This window comes from Propithecus coquereli, unplaced genomic scaffold, assembly GCF_000956105.1.
Source record: "Propithecus coquereli isolate 6110/MARCELLA unplaced genomic scaffold, Pcoq_1.0 Scaffold27, whole genome shotgun sequence".
Classification (NCBI taxonomy): Eukaryota; Metazoa; Chordata; class Mammalia; order Primates; family Indriidae; genus Propithecus; species Propithecus coquereli.
In genome coordinates this window covers 3,475,645-3,489,726 of record NW_012148285.1, presented here as the reverse complement: position 1 = coordinate 3,489,726, position 14,082 = coordinate 3,475,645, and the positions used below count along the sequence as shown (strand labels likewise).

The window sequence follows — 14,082 nt, the reverse complement described above, 5'->3', positions numbered from 1 at the left end:
ACCTCTGTTCCACCTGGGCTGGCCTTCAGACTGGAGACTTCCACAGCCCCCTAGGTCGGCTCACCCAGCCTTCGCATTGACCCCGGCGACTGCCCACCCACCAGGTACCTTCGCCTTTCGCCACACGACCTCTTTTCCAAGGCTCTCCTCCAGCCCAGCCTCTACCAAAGGCTGGAACAGTTCTTGACAAAATCCAAGACAAGCTGGGTGAGGAATGTGGGTGGGAGGAAGGCTCCAGTTATGGGGAAAAGTTCAACGCCATCTCGAAGGTGTAAAGAAACCAAACAGCTGTCAACACTTCTGCACAGCAAAGGAAACAATCAACACAGCAAATGGACAACCTACAGAATGGGAGAAAATATTCACAACCTATACATCCAATAAAGGCCTAATATCCAGAATCTACAAAGAACTCAAACAAGTCAGCAAGAAAAAAACAACCCCATTAAAAGGTGGGCAAAAGACATGAACAGAAATTTTTCAAAAGAAGACAGACAAATGGCCAATGAACATATGAAAAAATGCTCAACGTTACTAATCATCAGGGAAACGCAAATTCAAACCACGATGAGATATCTCCTTAACCCTGTCAGAATGGCAATCATTAAAAAGTCAAAAAAAAACAAAAAACAATAGATGTTGGCATGGATGCAGAGAGAAAGAACACTTATGCACTGTTGGTGGGACTGCAAACTAGAACAACCTCTGTGGAAAGCAGTATGGAGCTACCTCAAACACTAAAATTAGACCTACCATTCAATCCAGCAATCTCACTACTTGGTATCTACCCAAAGGAAAAAAAGTCATTTTATCAAAAAGACACCTGCACTCAAAAAATTGCAGCACAATTCACTATCACAAAGATGTGGAATCAATCTAAGTGCCCATCAATTCATGAGTGGATTAACAAAATTTGGTATACAGACATACCATGGAGTACTACTCATCATAAAAAGAAATGAACGAATGTCTTTTGCAGCAATTTGGATAGAACTGGAAACCATTATCTTAAGTGAAGTTTTTCAGGAATAGATAAACAAACAGCACATGTACTCTCTAATAAGTTGGAACTAACCAATGGGCACACATCAGCACAGAGGGAACTAAAAGTCATGAAGGTGGGAAGGGGAGGAGGGGAGGAGCAAAAAGCTACCTAACAGGTACAATGAACACTATTCAGGTGATGGGCACACTAATAACTCTGACTCGAGCATTATCAAAGTTATCCATGTCACAAAAATATTTGTATTTCCTTAACATTTTGAAAGAAAGGGGGAGGAGAGGAAGGAGGGGAGGAGAGGATGGGAGGGAGGAAGGAAGGGAGGGAGGGAGGGAGGGAGGGAGCACTGATATTGCATAACTGAAGCTGAAGACAATCAGGGGGCCACAGCAGATCACAAGCTAAATATGATACAGACTCCTTTTTTTTATTGAAAACATCCATCCGTTCATACAGACAACTGTGCTTCAAATATTGCTAAGGCCACTGCTAAGGCAAGACAGAAAGACTGGGCTTTTAATGCAATGTGGTAAGAAGGCCCATAGGTGAGTTCCTATTCCATCTTCTGAAATAACCCTAGGATTCTGGTTACATATGTTCTAAAAGCTGTCTCTTGCTCCTGCTGTTGGAGAGCTACCATGGTGAAGGGGTTAAGAGTGTGCACCCAAAGACCAACCAGGTGGCTTCTACCGCAGCCCCACCTCTGAGTCACTATATAATACTGACCAAGTTATGTAATTTTTCTGAGCCTCAATTTTCCCATCTGTAAAACGGATATTCCTTCTTCATTCACCAGATTCTAGCTGAGCACACGCTAAACACCAAAGACATGATGAGAACCAAGAACAAGCATAGCCCCTGACTTCATGGTGATCACAGTCGAGAAGGGGGCAGATGTTCATCAAAGAATCCCACCCAAAGAAACAGGTGTCTGTAGCTAGGCTAACTTCGACAGCAGAGAAACACCTAGCGTCATGAGACCAGACAACAGGGACTTGCTGAGACTGCGTTAGTGTGTCCAGGTGTCCCTGAGGATGAAGTGACTCAGTTGTCAGATGAGACCTTCACCAGGTGAGAGAGCAGGGTGAGGGAAAAGCTTTCTAGGCAGAAAGAGCAAGATGTGCAAAGGCCCTGGGGCAGGAAAGAGCACAGAAAGTACAGGAGCTTGAAAGAAGCTAGAGAGAGCAAGTGAATATGCAGATAATCACAGCACCCACCTCACGGAGGTGGCACAAAGACATTGAGACCCATCTGTAATGAGCTCCGTGAATGGCTAGACAGGAATTATCTTCGAACAGCACAGGGGTGACGCCCCTCAGTGGTGTGGCCCATGAAAGGTTGCCGTGGTCTTGGAGGCCACGTTCAACAAGTCAGTTGGACACAAATGCACCGTCATGCTCTGTACACCCAGGGCAGGGCCCTGGATGACTTAAGTCACGGTCAAGTGTCGACACAGAGCGAAAGGGGAAGAAAACCTTCCAGAGCCGCAGCTGGTTTCTCCTGAAAGACTCTCGGATGGAAATCGCGCGGCTCTTCCCGAGCTCCCGGGAGGAAAGGGCCTTGTCTGGACAAGTCGGGCAACTGGTGGGTCCCCGACAACTGGTCGCGTGTGTGTGGACACGTTTACAGTGGAAACAAAGCGCTGTACTTGTCTGGGGTGGCTTAATCACCAGGAGGGAGGAGCGTCCCAAGCAGCAACTCGGCGGTGACCGTCGCCTGGGTTTTCTGCGAGTGGGAGGCAGCAAGGACGAGGGCTTCCGTCCCGTCTGCCGGGGAAGGCTCTGCAGCCATCCGCACCGTTTGCCTTGCGTCTGGCTGGGCGGCTGAGCTCCACACGGGTGCAGGGCGGACGGGGCAGCTCTTGGCCCGTATTTGGGGAGAGGTGGGAGCACTGCCAGCCCCACGAGGCGGCAGAAGCAGGCAGGCTCTGCACAGCGCTGCCCGGGCCCAGGGGCTGCAGCACCTGTAGACACCTGGAGAGAGTCCCCCGCCTGGCCGTCCGCAGACGCACACTCACGACCCCCACGTAGAACTGCCGGACGTAGCAAGTGACAAGACAGGACACCAGGTAAACTTGAATTTCAGATAAACAACAAATCATTTTGGGGGTAAGTATGTCCCAAAGATTGTATGAGATGTACTAAAAAAAAATGTTAATCAGAAGTTCCGGTTTAACTGGACATCCTGTACTTCATCCGGCAAACCTAGCCCTGCACGAACACAACCTCAGGCTCGAGACTCACAGACAACGTCGGGCCCGTTCGTTCTCTCTCTCTCTCTCTCTCTCTCTCTCTCTCTCTCTCTGACCCCCATACGCTTCACAAAGTCCAGGGCCGAGGAGGAAGCAAGGGCCATGGTGAGGGTCCCACCCCTCTGCACTCCCCCGTCCTCCATCTCGGGGTTCAGAACAAGCAGGGTCCCTGACACCAGGGGGTCAGTGGCGTCCAGGTGCCAGCTGGAGTTGGAGCTGCCCTGACATCCTGCAAATTCCAAGGCCCAGCCAGACCCGGCTTCTGGTCTGCGGCCTGGAAGCCACAGCAGAGCCCTCTAGACCTTGGCGAGATGGGCGGGGGGCTCCCAGGCTGGGGGCTCATCTTCAAGCCCACCCGTGGAGCACCTGCCAGGAGCCCATTTCTTTCCTCTACACCCGCTGACTGTGCCCCAGTCTCTGTCCCTGCCACGTCCCAAGGGGCCGCAGTGGGCTCGGCTCTGAAGACGCTGCCCCGTAAAGCCAGTCCGGCAACAGCAGCAACCACGCGCCCCGGCGCCTGCCCCCGCTGGCCGCGCACGAGCCACACTGTGACGTGTTCCCGTGGAGTCACTGCATGGAACCTGCATGGCAGCCCCAGGAGGCTGATGTTATATTAATATTATCCCCACTTACCTTTGAGGAAACTGAGGCCTGAAGGCGGCAAACGTGGGCCTTCGACGCGCAGTAGCATATCCACCAACACTGGGGAAAGGAGACGCGCCCCCAGGGTGAGGCTGCCTGCCCGAGCCGGGAAGCCGGAGTCCCCGCCAGCAGGGCCGCGGTGTGCACACCAGGGTGTGGACTGTCCCGCGTAGAAGAAAGCGAGGAGGGCTGTGCCGTCTGCGCAGGACCCTCTGGGCCGTGGAAGATGCCGACTACGGAGCGTGGGACCACGTGGGTCCTCAGGGAGCTGGTGACCGGATGGAATTTAGCCGGGACGTAAACTGAGCGCAGGTCACCCTCGGGCCTGGGTGGCCCACCCCAGGAACATCTCACAGAACGCAGGCGCAGCGTGCCAAGCGGGATGTGCGAGGACAGTCACCACAACGCCACGTGCGACGGGAAGGGCACACACCGTGCACAGGCTCCCAGGGACGTGGAGGAAGCGCGGCGCAGCCGCATGCCGACCGACTGAGGAGGGCGGAGCCCAGGCGCCAACGCGCGATGATGCCAAAGACACAGCGAGTGAGGAGGAGGCTCCTCCAAACAGTAAGCACATTATCCCATCTTTGTATTTTATGAAAAAGATTAAAACTACGTGTGTGCAGATACACGTGCTTGCACACACACAGAACGAGGTGTGGAGCGAACCGTCCCGCGTACAGATAGGGAACCTGCGGCCTCCTGGATCCTTGAGCGCGGCCTTTTGGCTGAACCGAAATTTACAGAACAAACCCTTTCAATAAAGGGATCTGTTGTGTGAGGGTTGGATCCGGTGGAGGGGCCGCCCGTGGGGATCTGGAGGGCCACGTGTGGCCCTGAGGCTGCGGGTTCCCACCCCCTGGACTCTGTCGTCTGCCCAGTTCCAAGGATCCAAGGCAGGAAAGGCAGGGACTTAAAACTCCATCAGGACAACCTAGGACAGAGCTCAAAAAATAAAAATAAAAAATGAACGAAGAGGCCAGTAGCCTTTGCCCCCCAGGCACTCACGCCCTGCAAGTTAAGTGAACAGGTCTCCAAGCCACTAAGTCTTCCTCCCCCGGAGACGAGCAAAGACACGAGGCCTCGCCAGGGTCCCCCAGGAGGGGGGTCTGAAAGGCGAGGTGGGATCGGCGCACAGTCAGGGGGGCTGCACCCTCAGACCCCCCCCACCGGCCCGGGACCCTGCTCTTCAGCAGGCGAGGTCTGGGGGCCGGATGGGGTCCTGACTCCTTGGAGAAGCAAAGGCAGGAGCCTGTGGGGCTCTGAGCACCTGACACCTCCCCACCGGGGCTGCTGGGAGGAAAGAAACTGCCCCAAGAATGCGGGGCTCTCGGAGGCTCCAGGGGATCTGCACCGGTGGTCAGAAGTCCTGTCACTTCATGTGCGGTTGCTGCAAGGACGGCTGTGCAGGAAGCTGCATGTTGCTCAGAGAACAAAAAAAGGAAATTAAATGCACCATCTGGTTATTAGCAAGAGCTTTTGAGGCAGACGCTTAAATATGCATGCCTAGACATTATAAAACTTGGGGGAAATGTTAATTTCAATAACTGAGTTCTTGTGCTTGCAGAAACCATCCTTCTTTTCTCTCCCTTCCCGATAATTTGGAGGCTTGCACAGAGCCTCGGAGTGGCAGCACCAAGAAGGTTGGCCTCACCGGATTTTGGCAGCTATGCAGGTGGGATCCCAGATGCTTGCTGGAGACCCATCCTAGGGAGATGGTTACAAGGGGGGCATAAGTTGCCACCTCCTCCCTCCTTCCTCTTGCTCATACAAAAGTCAGACGGCCACTAGCCGGGTGCCCAGCCACGGTGGTGAGGAAAACCCACGCACAGCCCGGTATCCTGCCCGATACGAAAGGCCGGCAAAGCTGAGACTAACTCACTCCAATCCCACCTCAGCGCTGTGCACATTTCAAGGGCGGCTGCACTCAAGCCCCCGCGGGACACCAGGGTGGTACGAAGTCTTCTTCACCTGCAGCTCTCAGGGTGCAGGGGTCAGCAATGTTCTTTTCTGTAAATGGGCCAGATGGTAAATAGATCCGCTTTGCGGGCCACCCAGTCTCGGTCTCAACTGTTCAACTCTCCCGTTGTCGCAGAAAAGCAGCCAGATACACAGCATGTGCATGAATGGGTGCCGCCATGTTCCAATAAAACTTTATTTGTATAAACAGGCGGGGGCCGGCTCTGGCCCTGGGCCATAGTCTGTCTCCTCCACTAGAGTATGACCTACCTCCAGGAACTGGTCTACCTTGTAGACGAGCACCTGGAGCACAGGAGCTGCTCGGATACTTGGAGGAGGAATGAGGAAGGCAAATGGCCCCCAGTGTGCAGAAGTGAGGGTCTCCCAATGGTGCCATCATGTGCCACCGTGTGCCAAGGGACACAGCTAGGGCAGGGCTCTCTGTCAAGGAAACATGGTAAAGCAACAGCAAGCATCATAGGAGGATAAGGGCTTTGGAGTCACACACTAACTATGGTTTTGCAAGACCGTGAGCTCCTGTTTCACGGCACGCATCCTGGTTGGGTGTGCGGTGCCCAGACTTAGGGCGACTCTTTGTCACCCCCAACTGGCCTCCATTAAAATTGCAGCAACAATGTGCTATATGTGCCCAACGGAATACCATTCAGCCTTAAAAAAGAAAATCCTACCGTTTGCAACAACATGGGTGTAACTGGAGGACACTATATTAAGTAAAACGTGTGGAATCTAAAAAAGTCGCGTTCATAGAAGAGTAGAATAGTGGTTGCCAGGGGCTGGGGGTGACGTTGGCCAAAGGACACAGAGTTTCAGTTGAATGGGAGGAATAAGTTCAAGAGACCTATAGGCCAACACAGCAACGAGAGTTACAGCAGTATACGGCATACTCGAAAATCACCAAGCGAATAGATTTTAAGCGTTCTCACCACAAGAAATCAATAAGTACGTGAGGTAAGGTGTATGTTAACTAGCTCGCTCTAGCCATTCACAATATATACACATTTCAAGACATGTTGTGTACACGCCTCCTGTACATTTATATACACAATTTTTGTCAATTAAGTAGATAAATAAAATGGAAAATATCTAGAAGTATAACATGTTCTCTTTACAAAAGTCATCACTAACGATAAAATTCAGAATACGAAAAATTATCTAATTCAACTAAAACATTAACACAGATATCATTTCTATAAACGGTAATTGTTCCAATGTATTTGACCAAAATAGTCTCACCTATCCACAATTAAATGTTTAAGTAATGTTTGATTGAATTTTGATGGTTATCAAATCATTATGGATTCTTTCAGATGTATCTGTAAAATGTTTGAAAACATATGAAATTTATTACTATTTAGAAATGAAAAAAAAATTCCAGCAACAGCCAACGAGCACAGTATGCTCAATGCAGTGGGCTCTCTCCAACATGGCGAAGCCCCGTCCTTCTCACCCTCCTGTCTGGAAAGCCACATGTCCTCGGGCTGCTGTCCTCTGACCCCTCCCGGGCACTGTGCTCCCGCACTGTTAAGGTTTCCCAGGGCTCAAGGAAAACCCCTTCTCTAACGTCTCCACTCCCTTCCAGGCAACCCCAGTCATTCCCACGGCCTCAACTACGGTCTAGAGTCGCAATGTCTCTCCCACCCACACTTGCCCAGCCGCAGACGTCTAGCCTGGCAGACATCACCCCCGGGGTCTCAAAGCAACCTGAGCCGAGGAGTCCAGCATCAAATTCCTGTTCTTCCTGGACATTCTGGAGGTCATCCTTGACCCTGCCTCTTTCTCACCCCCAATACCCGATGGATCCATAAGTCCTTTGGAACATATCTCATAAACATTCCTCCATTCAGGCACCCAACTGCACCCCCCACCACCGCCGACATCCAAGCCACCAGCAACCCTGGTGGGGACCCCCATCCCAGGCTCCAAACACATCTTCTTTCCATGTCACACTCCAGAGGACCCAAAAGGAAAATGACCACGACCCTACTGATATTAAAAGAATTAGGCAGACAGTTGCCTGAGGTCTAAGTCATTTCAGCTGAGAAGCAGAAATCAGGTTCGTTTGCCAGCACCGTGGTAGAGATTTCTGAAATAATTAAAGCCAAGGGCAGCACAGCTCACATTCCAAAACCACTCCCGGCGCAGGGAGACTCGCTTCCCTGAAGGGGTCTGAAATGCCCAGTAAGTACCCTGCACCTCTCCATCCCAGGTAAAAGAACGTCCCCTGTGCCTTCTTCCTTCTACAAGGGCCCTCCCCCAGCTTGCACTTCCAGCCCTGAAAGATGAGTGAACTTCCCCCCGTTTCCCACGTAAGCACTGCATTCCTCAGAAGCTCGCTGCACAAATTACAGGAGCGCCTCCCAGACACGCCGAGTTCCAGTGGGTGGCTGTGTCTTCGTGTCAGCTTGAAAGATCGTTGCCAGGGAAATATCTCTATCTCAGCGGAGAGAGCATCAGCCTGTGGGGTCCAGCTGTGCTCAAATGGGGAATCCAGAAACCCAGATGTTGGTGCAAACGCCCTGTCTCGGCGAGCCGGCTTCGGAAGTCCCCAGTGTGAGAGCGAACCCTGACGGCACCGCTCTGCCTGCCCACGTGCCCGCCTCCTGCGGTCCTGGACCCAGGGAACCAACAGGGAAACGGGAGAAAACCTTCAAGTCTCATGCAGAAAGCCAAGACGCCACCCAAATCCACTCCGAGGTTTAGGCGGATGACATTCCCCATTGCCCCTCACCAGTGCATCAGGAGATGGAGTCTCGAATAATTTCTAAAAGGTATCGACCATTTCTTTTGTGCTTTTTCTGTGTTTAAAGGCTATGCCAAGCATTTTCCACTTATTAATTTATCTCAGTGACTGTTCGCATAACCTTCCTGTAAGATTGTATCTCGTTATCTCCATTGTACAGATGAGGAAACTGAGGCCCATGGAGTAGTATTAATTTCCCAAGGTCACGTAACTCAGAAGTGGTACAGCAGGGACCCAAACTGGACGCTCACACACAAACAGTTTCGCAAGTGTAGACCAACGGCTCTCAAGCGGGGTGATCTTGCTCATGCCCCACCACCTGCCGGGAGACATTGGAAAAAGTCTGGAGACATTCCTGGTTGTCATACTGCGGTGTGGGTGGGAACTGGCACCTAGTGGGCAGAGGCCAGGGATGCTGTAAACACCCTAAGATGCACAGATGGCCCCAAATGTTAACAAGACCAGGGTTGAGAAGCCCAGGTGTAGACCATCGCCTGTGAGCAGGGAACAGACCTGCACTTTGGATTAACCTCTGCAGGGAGCCCCTTGCTGACAATAACCTTCCTGCTCTAGTTCCAACCCCAGGTGCTCCTGCCTGGAGATTGCATCAGGCGATTTCAGGGGTTCTCACGGGTTATTGCCCTTGAATTCTCAGTTCTGCCCAACAACCTGGAAATCTCAGTCAAGCTGCCTGGTCTTGGGGGAAGCTGAGCAAACAGTTGAAGCTGAGGACCAATGACCTAGGAGAGACTTTTCTTTCGCTCCAGAAAGAACTCTGGGTCAGACTCACCCTGGGATCCCCTTGAAAGAGGTCAGTAAAGGGCTGGGAGGACCAGTTTTTCTACACCTTCTCAACTGGACTAGTGTTTAGGATGCAAAGAAGCCTGGAAACTTCTGATCCCTGGTGGGGAATCAGCCTCCGTGAATACAGCCCTTCGGTGGGCCTTGGGGCTCAGGGGCTCCCGGGGTTCCGGTCTATCTCCTAAAAGCCTCCTCTAGCAACCACCAACGAAAGCACCCCCCCACCCTCCAAGACAAGAGCAGAGCCTGGGAGCCACCCCCAGAGACGAGCGGTCACATTTAAACCTCAGCCACCCAGAGCACAGGCCTGATGATGGGAAAGAATATCTCGTCCTTAAAAACATCTGGATACAGCACAGACGGGGCATTGACGCCCATGCAGAGAAAAGTCCGAAATAATCTGCTATCACAGAACGAAGATGGCTTTGACATTTTCACCCAGCTAATGGTCCACACGGACAAAATCTCATAAAAGGGCATTCTGTTCTTCTTGATCCACTCGGACACGGCCTGCGAGTGCAGAAACACGCTCTTCTCCTCAAAGAAATAGCTGCTAATCCCACACCAGCCTGAAGCTGCTTCCTGGCTCTTCAGAGAGAATATTCCCATAGAAACTAAAAAGGAAAAAGAATTTGTCTGGTGGGCACTGCGGGCTGCACTAGGCCTCGGGCCAACCTTTAAACTTGAAAACCAAGATTCTATCTCTTCCAGGGGCCACCGGCTCTCGAGAGGGTCCAGGCCCCCGAAGAGACAGGAAACAAGGTACACAGGGTTCCCGTTTTCCTTTGTGGACCAGAAAATTCAGTGGGGTTTCTGCCATTGAAAAATTTCATCCTCTACATGTAATTCTCTTAACCTCCAGAAAGCATTTAACATGGATATTGTGGCCTAAAACCCTTGTCTTGTGATGCACCCCAGAACCAAGCATCACACCGAGCAAGTGCCAAGGAATGAGTTTCAGTACTAGGTCACGTTTACCGAGCACATACTATGTGCCAGGCGCAATGCTAAGTGCTTTCTATAGACAGGCCTTACTTAATCTCGGGAATAATAATCCCACGGAATGGGGGCCTGTCGATACACCCATTTTGCCAGTAAGGATGCTAAGGCTCAGAGAGGTCAAGTAACTTGCCCCAGGTCACCCAGCTCAGAAGGGGCAGAGCCAGGAAGCAAACCTGAGTTGCCTGGTTCCAGACCCACGTTCCACCGCGCTTGGTCACGTCACTGCATTCCGGTACCCTGGTCTTTGGCGGAGTCCGTGTAACGGAGGGAGATGGAGGGAGGGAATTTCAACGATACAAGTTTCAGGGCATTACACTGCCATCATACCTGTGCTTGGGACTAGAACCCCTCCTCTCACTGCTCTATGACCCCACTCCCTTCTCCTCCTTTCCAGAGTGTCCCAGCAGACCTTCCATGACTAGTGTCCTCCTCCTCGTGGGCGCTCAGAATTCACCCGGTTTTGGCGTCCAGGTGACCCAAGCTCTGGATGCGGTCACATCCACGGGGAGACGAGGCCGTCACTACGAGAAGGGCTCCCAAACAGCGTCTGGGAACAGCCCCACGCCTGGTCCTGCGGGCTCTGGTGCAGCCCGGGGAGGGAGGGCTGCCTGCTGCTGCTGCCTAAATAAACGCTCCAGAAGGAAGGGGGAACTCTCCCGCCTGGGGCTCATTAGCGACTAATCAAATTTTTAAGACAAGCTCAGCTGAGCAAATGGTCAAGAATAAAAACATGTGGAAGGAACAAAGAGGTCAACCCCATTATCCACGGAAAACCATCAAGGTGGCGGCCTTCGCGAAGGGGAGCGGCTCTCCGGCCAGCCCCCGTCTGTCCTCCAAACACATGTGCTCCCCGAACGGAAGGAAGGTCAGCAAAGTCACAACTGGAAGAGTGAGAGGAAGCACAGAGTGAAGCCCAGGAGGCCGAGGCGGCCGGGGAGCCCCATCCCACACACACGCCCAGTGACTCACGTACCGCACCGGCAGCACACCCCCACAGTCGCCCTCCGCCGACGGGGACGGCGCGGGATGCCAAGAAGTCGGCCTCACGGGATGGGGAGAGGCGAGCGGATTCGGATGAAAGCCACCTGCCTCCTCGCAACTCCGCTGCCCACCGGAACGCGGGGCGGCAACAGGAGGGTGCAGGGCGGGCGAGGGCTCGGCCAGCGCTGCCGACCCCGCGCCGAACGGAGCGGGCTTGGCCAAGCCTGGTGCCCGGGTACTGCCCACCCAAGCCCTCACCGGGTGAGAGGCACGCATGCACCCCTGCAAAGTCCCGGAGAGGCGCCCCGAACAGCCCTGCCCGGGAGGGGGGTGCGCGGTGAGGCCGCTCGGAGCAACCCCGCCTCCTTCCCCTCCTGGGGCCCCCGGGACACAGGGCTGCCCCCTCCCCTTCCGGGCCAACCTCAGATGCCAGCGGGTCTCCGGCCGCAGGGAGTCAATGCCACCAGCACCCGGGCACCTAGTTTCTCAGGAGGTCCCCGCAAGCTGTCACCTCGCGCCCGCAGGAGTTGCTGCCCAATTATCAACTTCAACCTGACAGCAGCCACGGCGCATCCCGCCCCCGCCCCCGGCCCGCAGGACCCCCGTCCGGCTCACTTACGCCTCCGCCTTCACCGCCTGCCGGGGTGCCCGGGCCGTCGCTGCCCAGACGCGGCGCGCCTTCCCCGTCCTCGGTCCCCGCGCCTCCGCCCTCCAGCCCCAGCCTCAGCCTCTTCTCCTCCGGGGGGGCGTCGTCCTCGTCCCCGCTCGGCCGGCCGTCCCTGCCCCTGGCCTTGCCCGCGTCCTCGGGGCTGCCGGGGGGGCTGGCCATGGCTCCGGGGGCTCTGCCTGCACTTCGGGAGGAGGAAGGACGCGGCCGCCTCCGGTGCGCGCGGCCTCTCCGCGGGCCACGGGCGTCTGAGCGCGGCTGGCGCGGGCTCCTGGCGCTGCCCGGCCGCTCCCGGCGCGCCGCCGCCCTCTGCTGGCCGCCGGCGCGCACCGCGGGCACGCGGGGACCGGGCCTGCGCGGGGCTCACCTGCGGGCGGCGGCAGCGCCCCCCGCCCGGCCCGGTGGCCTCCCTGCGCAAGGAGGATCGGAGAGAGGGCCCGCCCGGATAGGGAGGACACCGGCCACATTCACCTGGTCTTCGCCCTGTTCTGCGTCTCGAACGATTTGGAGGTGTCCGGAAAACTGAGGCTGCTCCAACACGTGCAGAATTCGGCCTGGTGGATGATCCTAATGTAAAGGCACCGTCTTTGCGTTACCTGTGGACAGATACCTACTGAGCATCACTATGCACCAGGCGTGGTGACGGGAGAGGGGGCTGCGGTGACGAACAGGCAGGTGTTGTCTCTGCCCCTGTGGAGCTCAGCGCCCAGCGGGAGGGCACTGGCCACTGTGCATGGGAACCCAAAAGGCAGGAGCCTCAGCAGGTCTTGGGGCTGGGAGAGGGACAGCCGCAGGAACATCGTGCTGGAGGAAGTGACAGCTGAGAGGAAGTGTACCAGAGGAGTTGTTCTCAGCCCAGTGAAGGGTGTTCAGGGAGAGGGAATAGCATGTGCAAAAGCCCAGAGGCTGGGAAGGAGGCAGCGAGAAGGCCTGTGGGGCTGAAGCGTGGTGGGTGCCAGGAGAGAGGTGTGGTGGGCATAGGGGTGGGCAGGGACCGGGCCATGCGGGACCCCTGCAGCCCCTCCCACCCCCACCGCCAAGGCTCAGGAGCCCCAGCAGTGCAGATGGACAAAGGGAGGCGACTCGAAACTACTGTGGAGGGTGCATCGATAACTCTGGGCAAGCCCACGATGCACCCCTGGCATCAATCTGAGGCCCCCCTCTGCTGTGGGATGAGCTGAACCAGGAGATATTTTCTGGACGTTGAAGTGCTGTGTCCAGAGTCCGGGGCAAGGTGAGTGACCGCAGCAGGCTCCTGTCCCACCTCAGGGACCAGAGAGGCGGGGGAGGCTGTGTCCTTTCAATGCTTCTGCACCAGGGTCCCAGGATCCTGTGCCCCGTACTCCCTGGGCACCGCCCCCCCCATGTGCCGGGACCACACTGCATAATTGCATAATCCTCCACTAAGCCCCCAAAGGCGGCCACTGCCCCCGATTTGCTCACTGTTTATCCTCAGCAGCAATCATGGTGGGGGACACAGAGTAGGCACTCGGGACACCTGCGGAGGGTGAGTGAATGGCGGAGGGTGAGTGAATGGGTCTGCTCAGCAGCTTCCTCTCTCCCCTCTCACCACGAATAATTCCAGCAACCACATGTGGGCTCTGAGACTCTCCTGTCACTCTCCACGTATTCCTCTAAACCTCTCAGCAGCCCTGCGGGTGGGCACTATTAGCATCCCCACTGTGCAGAGGGGGAGCCTGAGGCATGAAGAGGGTGACTGATGCGCCCAAGGCACACTACAGTGTCCGGGGCCAAGTGCCAACGGCACTCAGTCGCCAGAGGCAAGGTGGGCACCGTTGCCGCGGTGGACAGCACAGTCTGACGCCCGCAGGCCTTGGTGCTGGCGAGTTAATCGTGGTGTTCCTACAAGTGAAAGAGATAAGAGGCCTATTACGTTTGTATTCGATCTGCATAAGTGGACGAGTTCTAGGTCAGCTGAGCAGAAGTCTAAACTGAATCATAAAAACAGAGTAGACCAGCCTGAACAAGAGCGAGACCCCGTCTCTGCTAAAAACAGA

The 14,082-nt window shown here is 54.9% G+C and overlaps 1 pseudogene; it reads right to left on the bottom strand.

Annotated features, from left to right (window-relative positions):
• Nucleotides 1-11,944: 11,944 nt before the first annotated feature.
• Nucleotides 11,945-12,531, bottom strand: LOC105812974 (annotated as a pseudogene).
• Between the last annotated feature and the right edge of the window lie 1,551 nt (nt 12,532-14,082).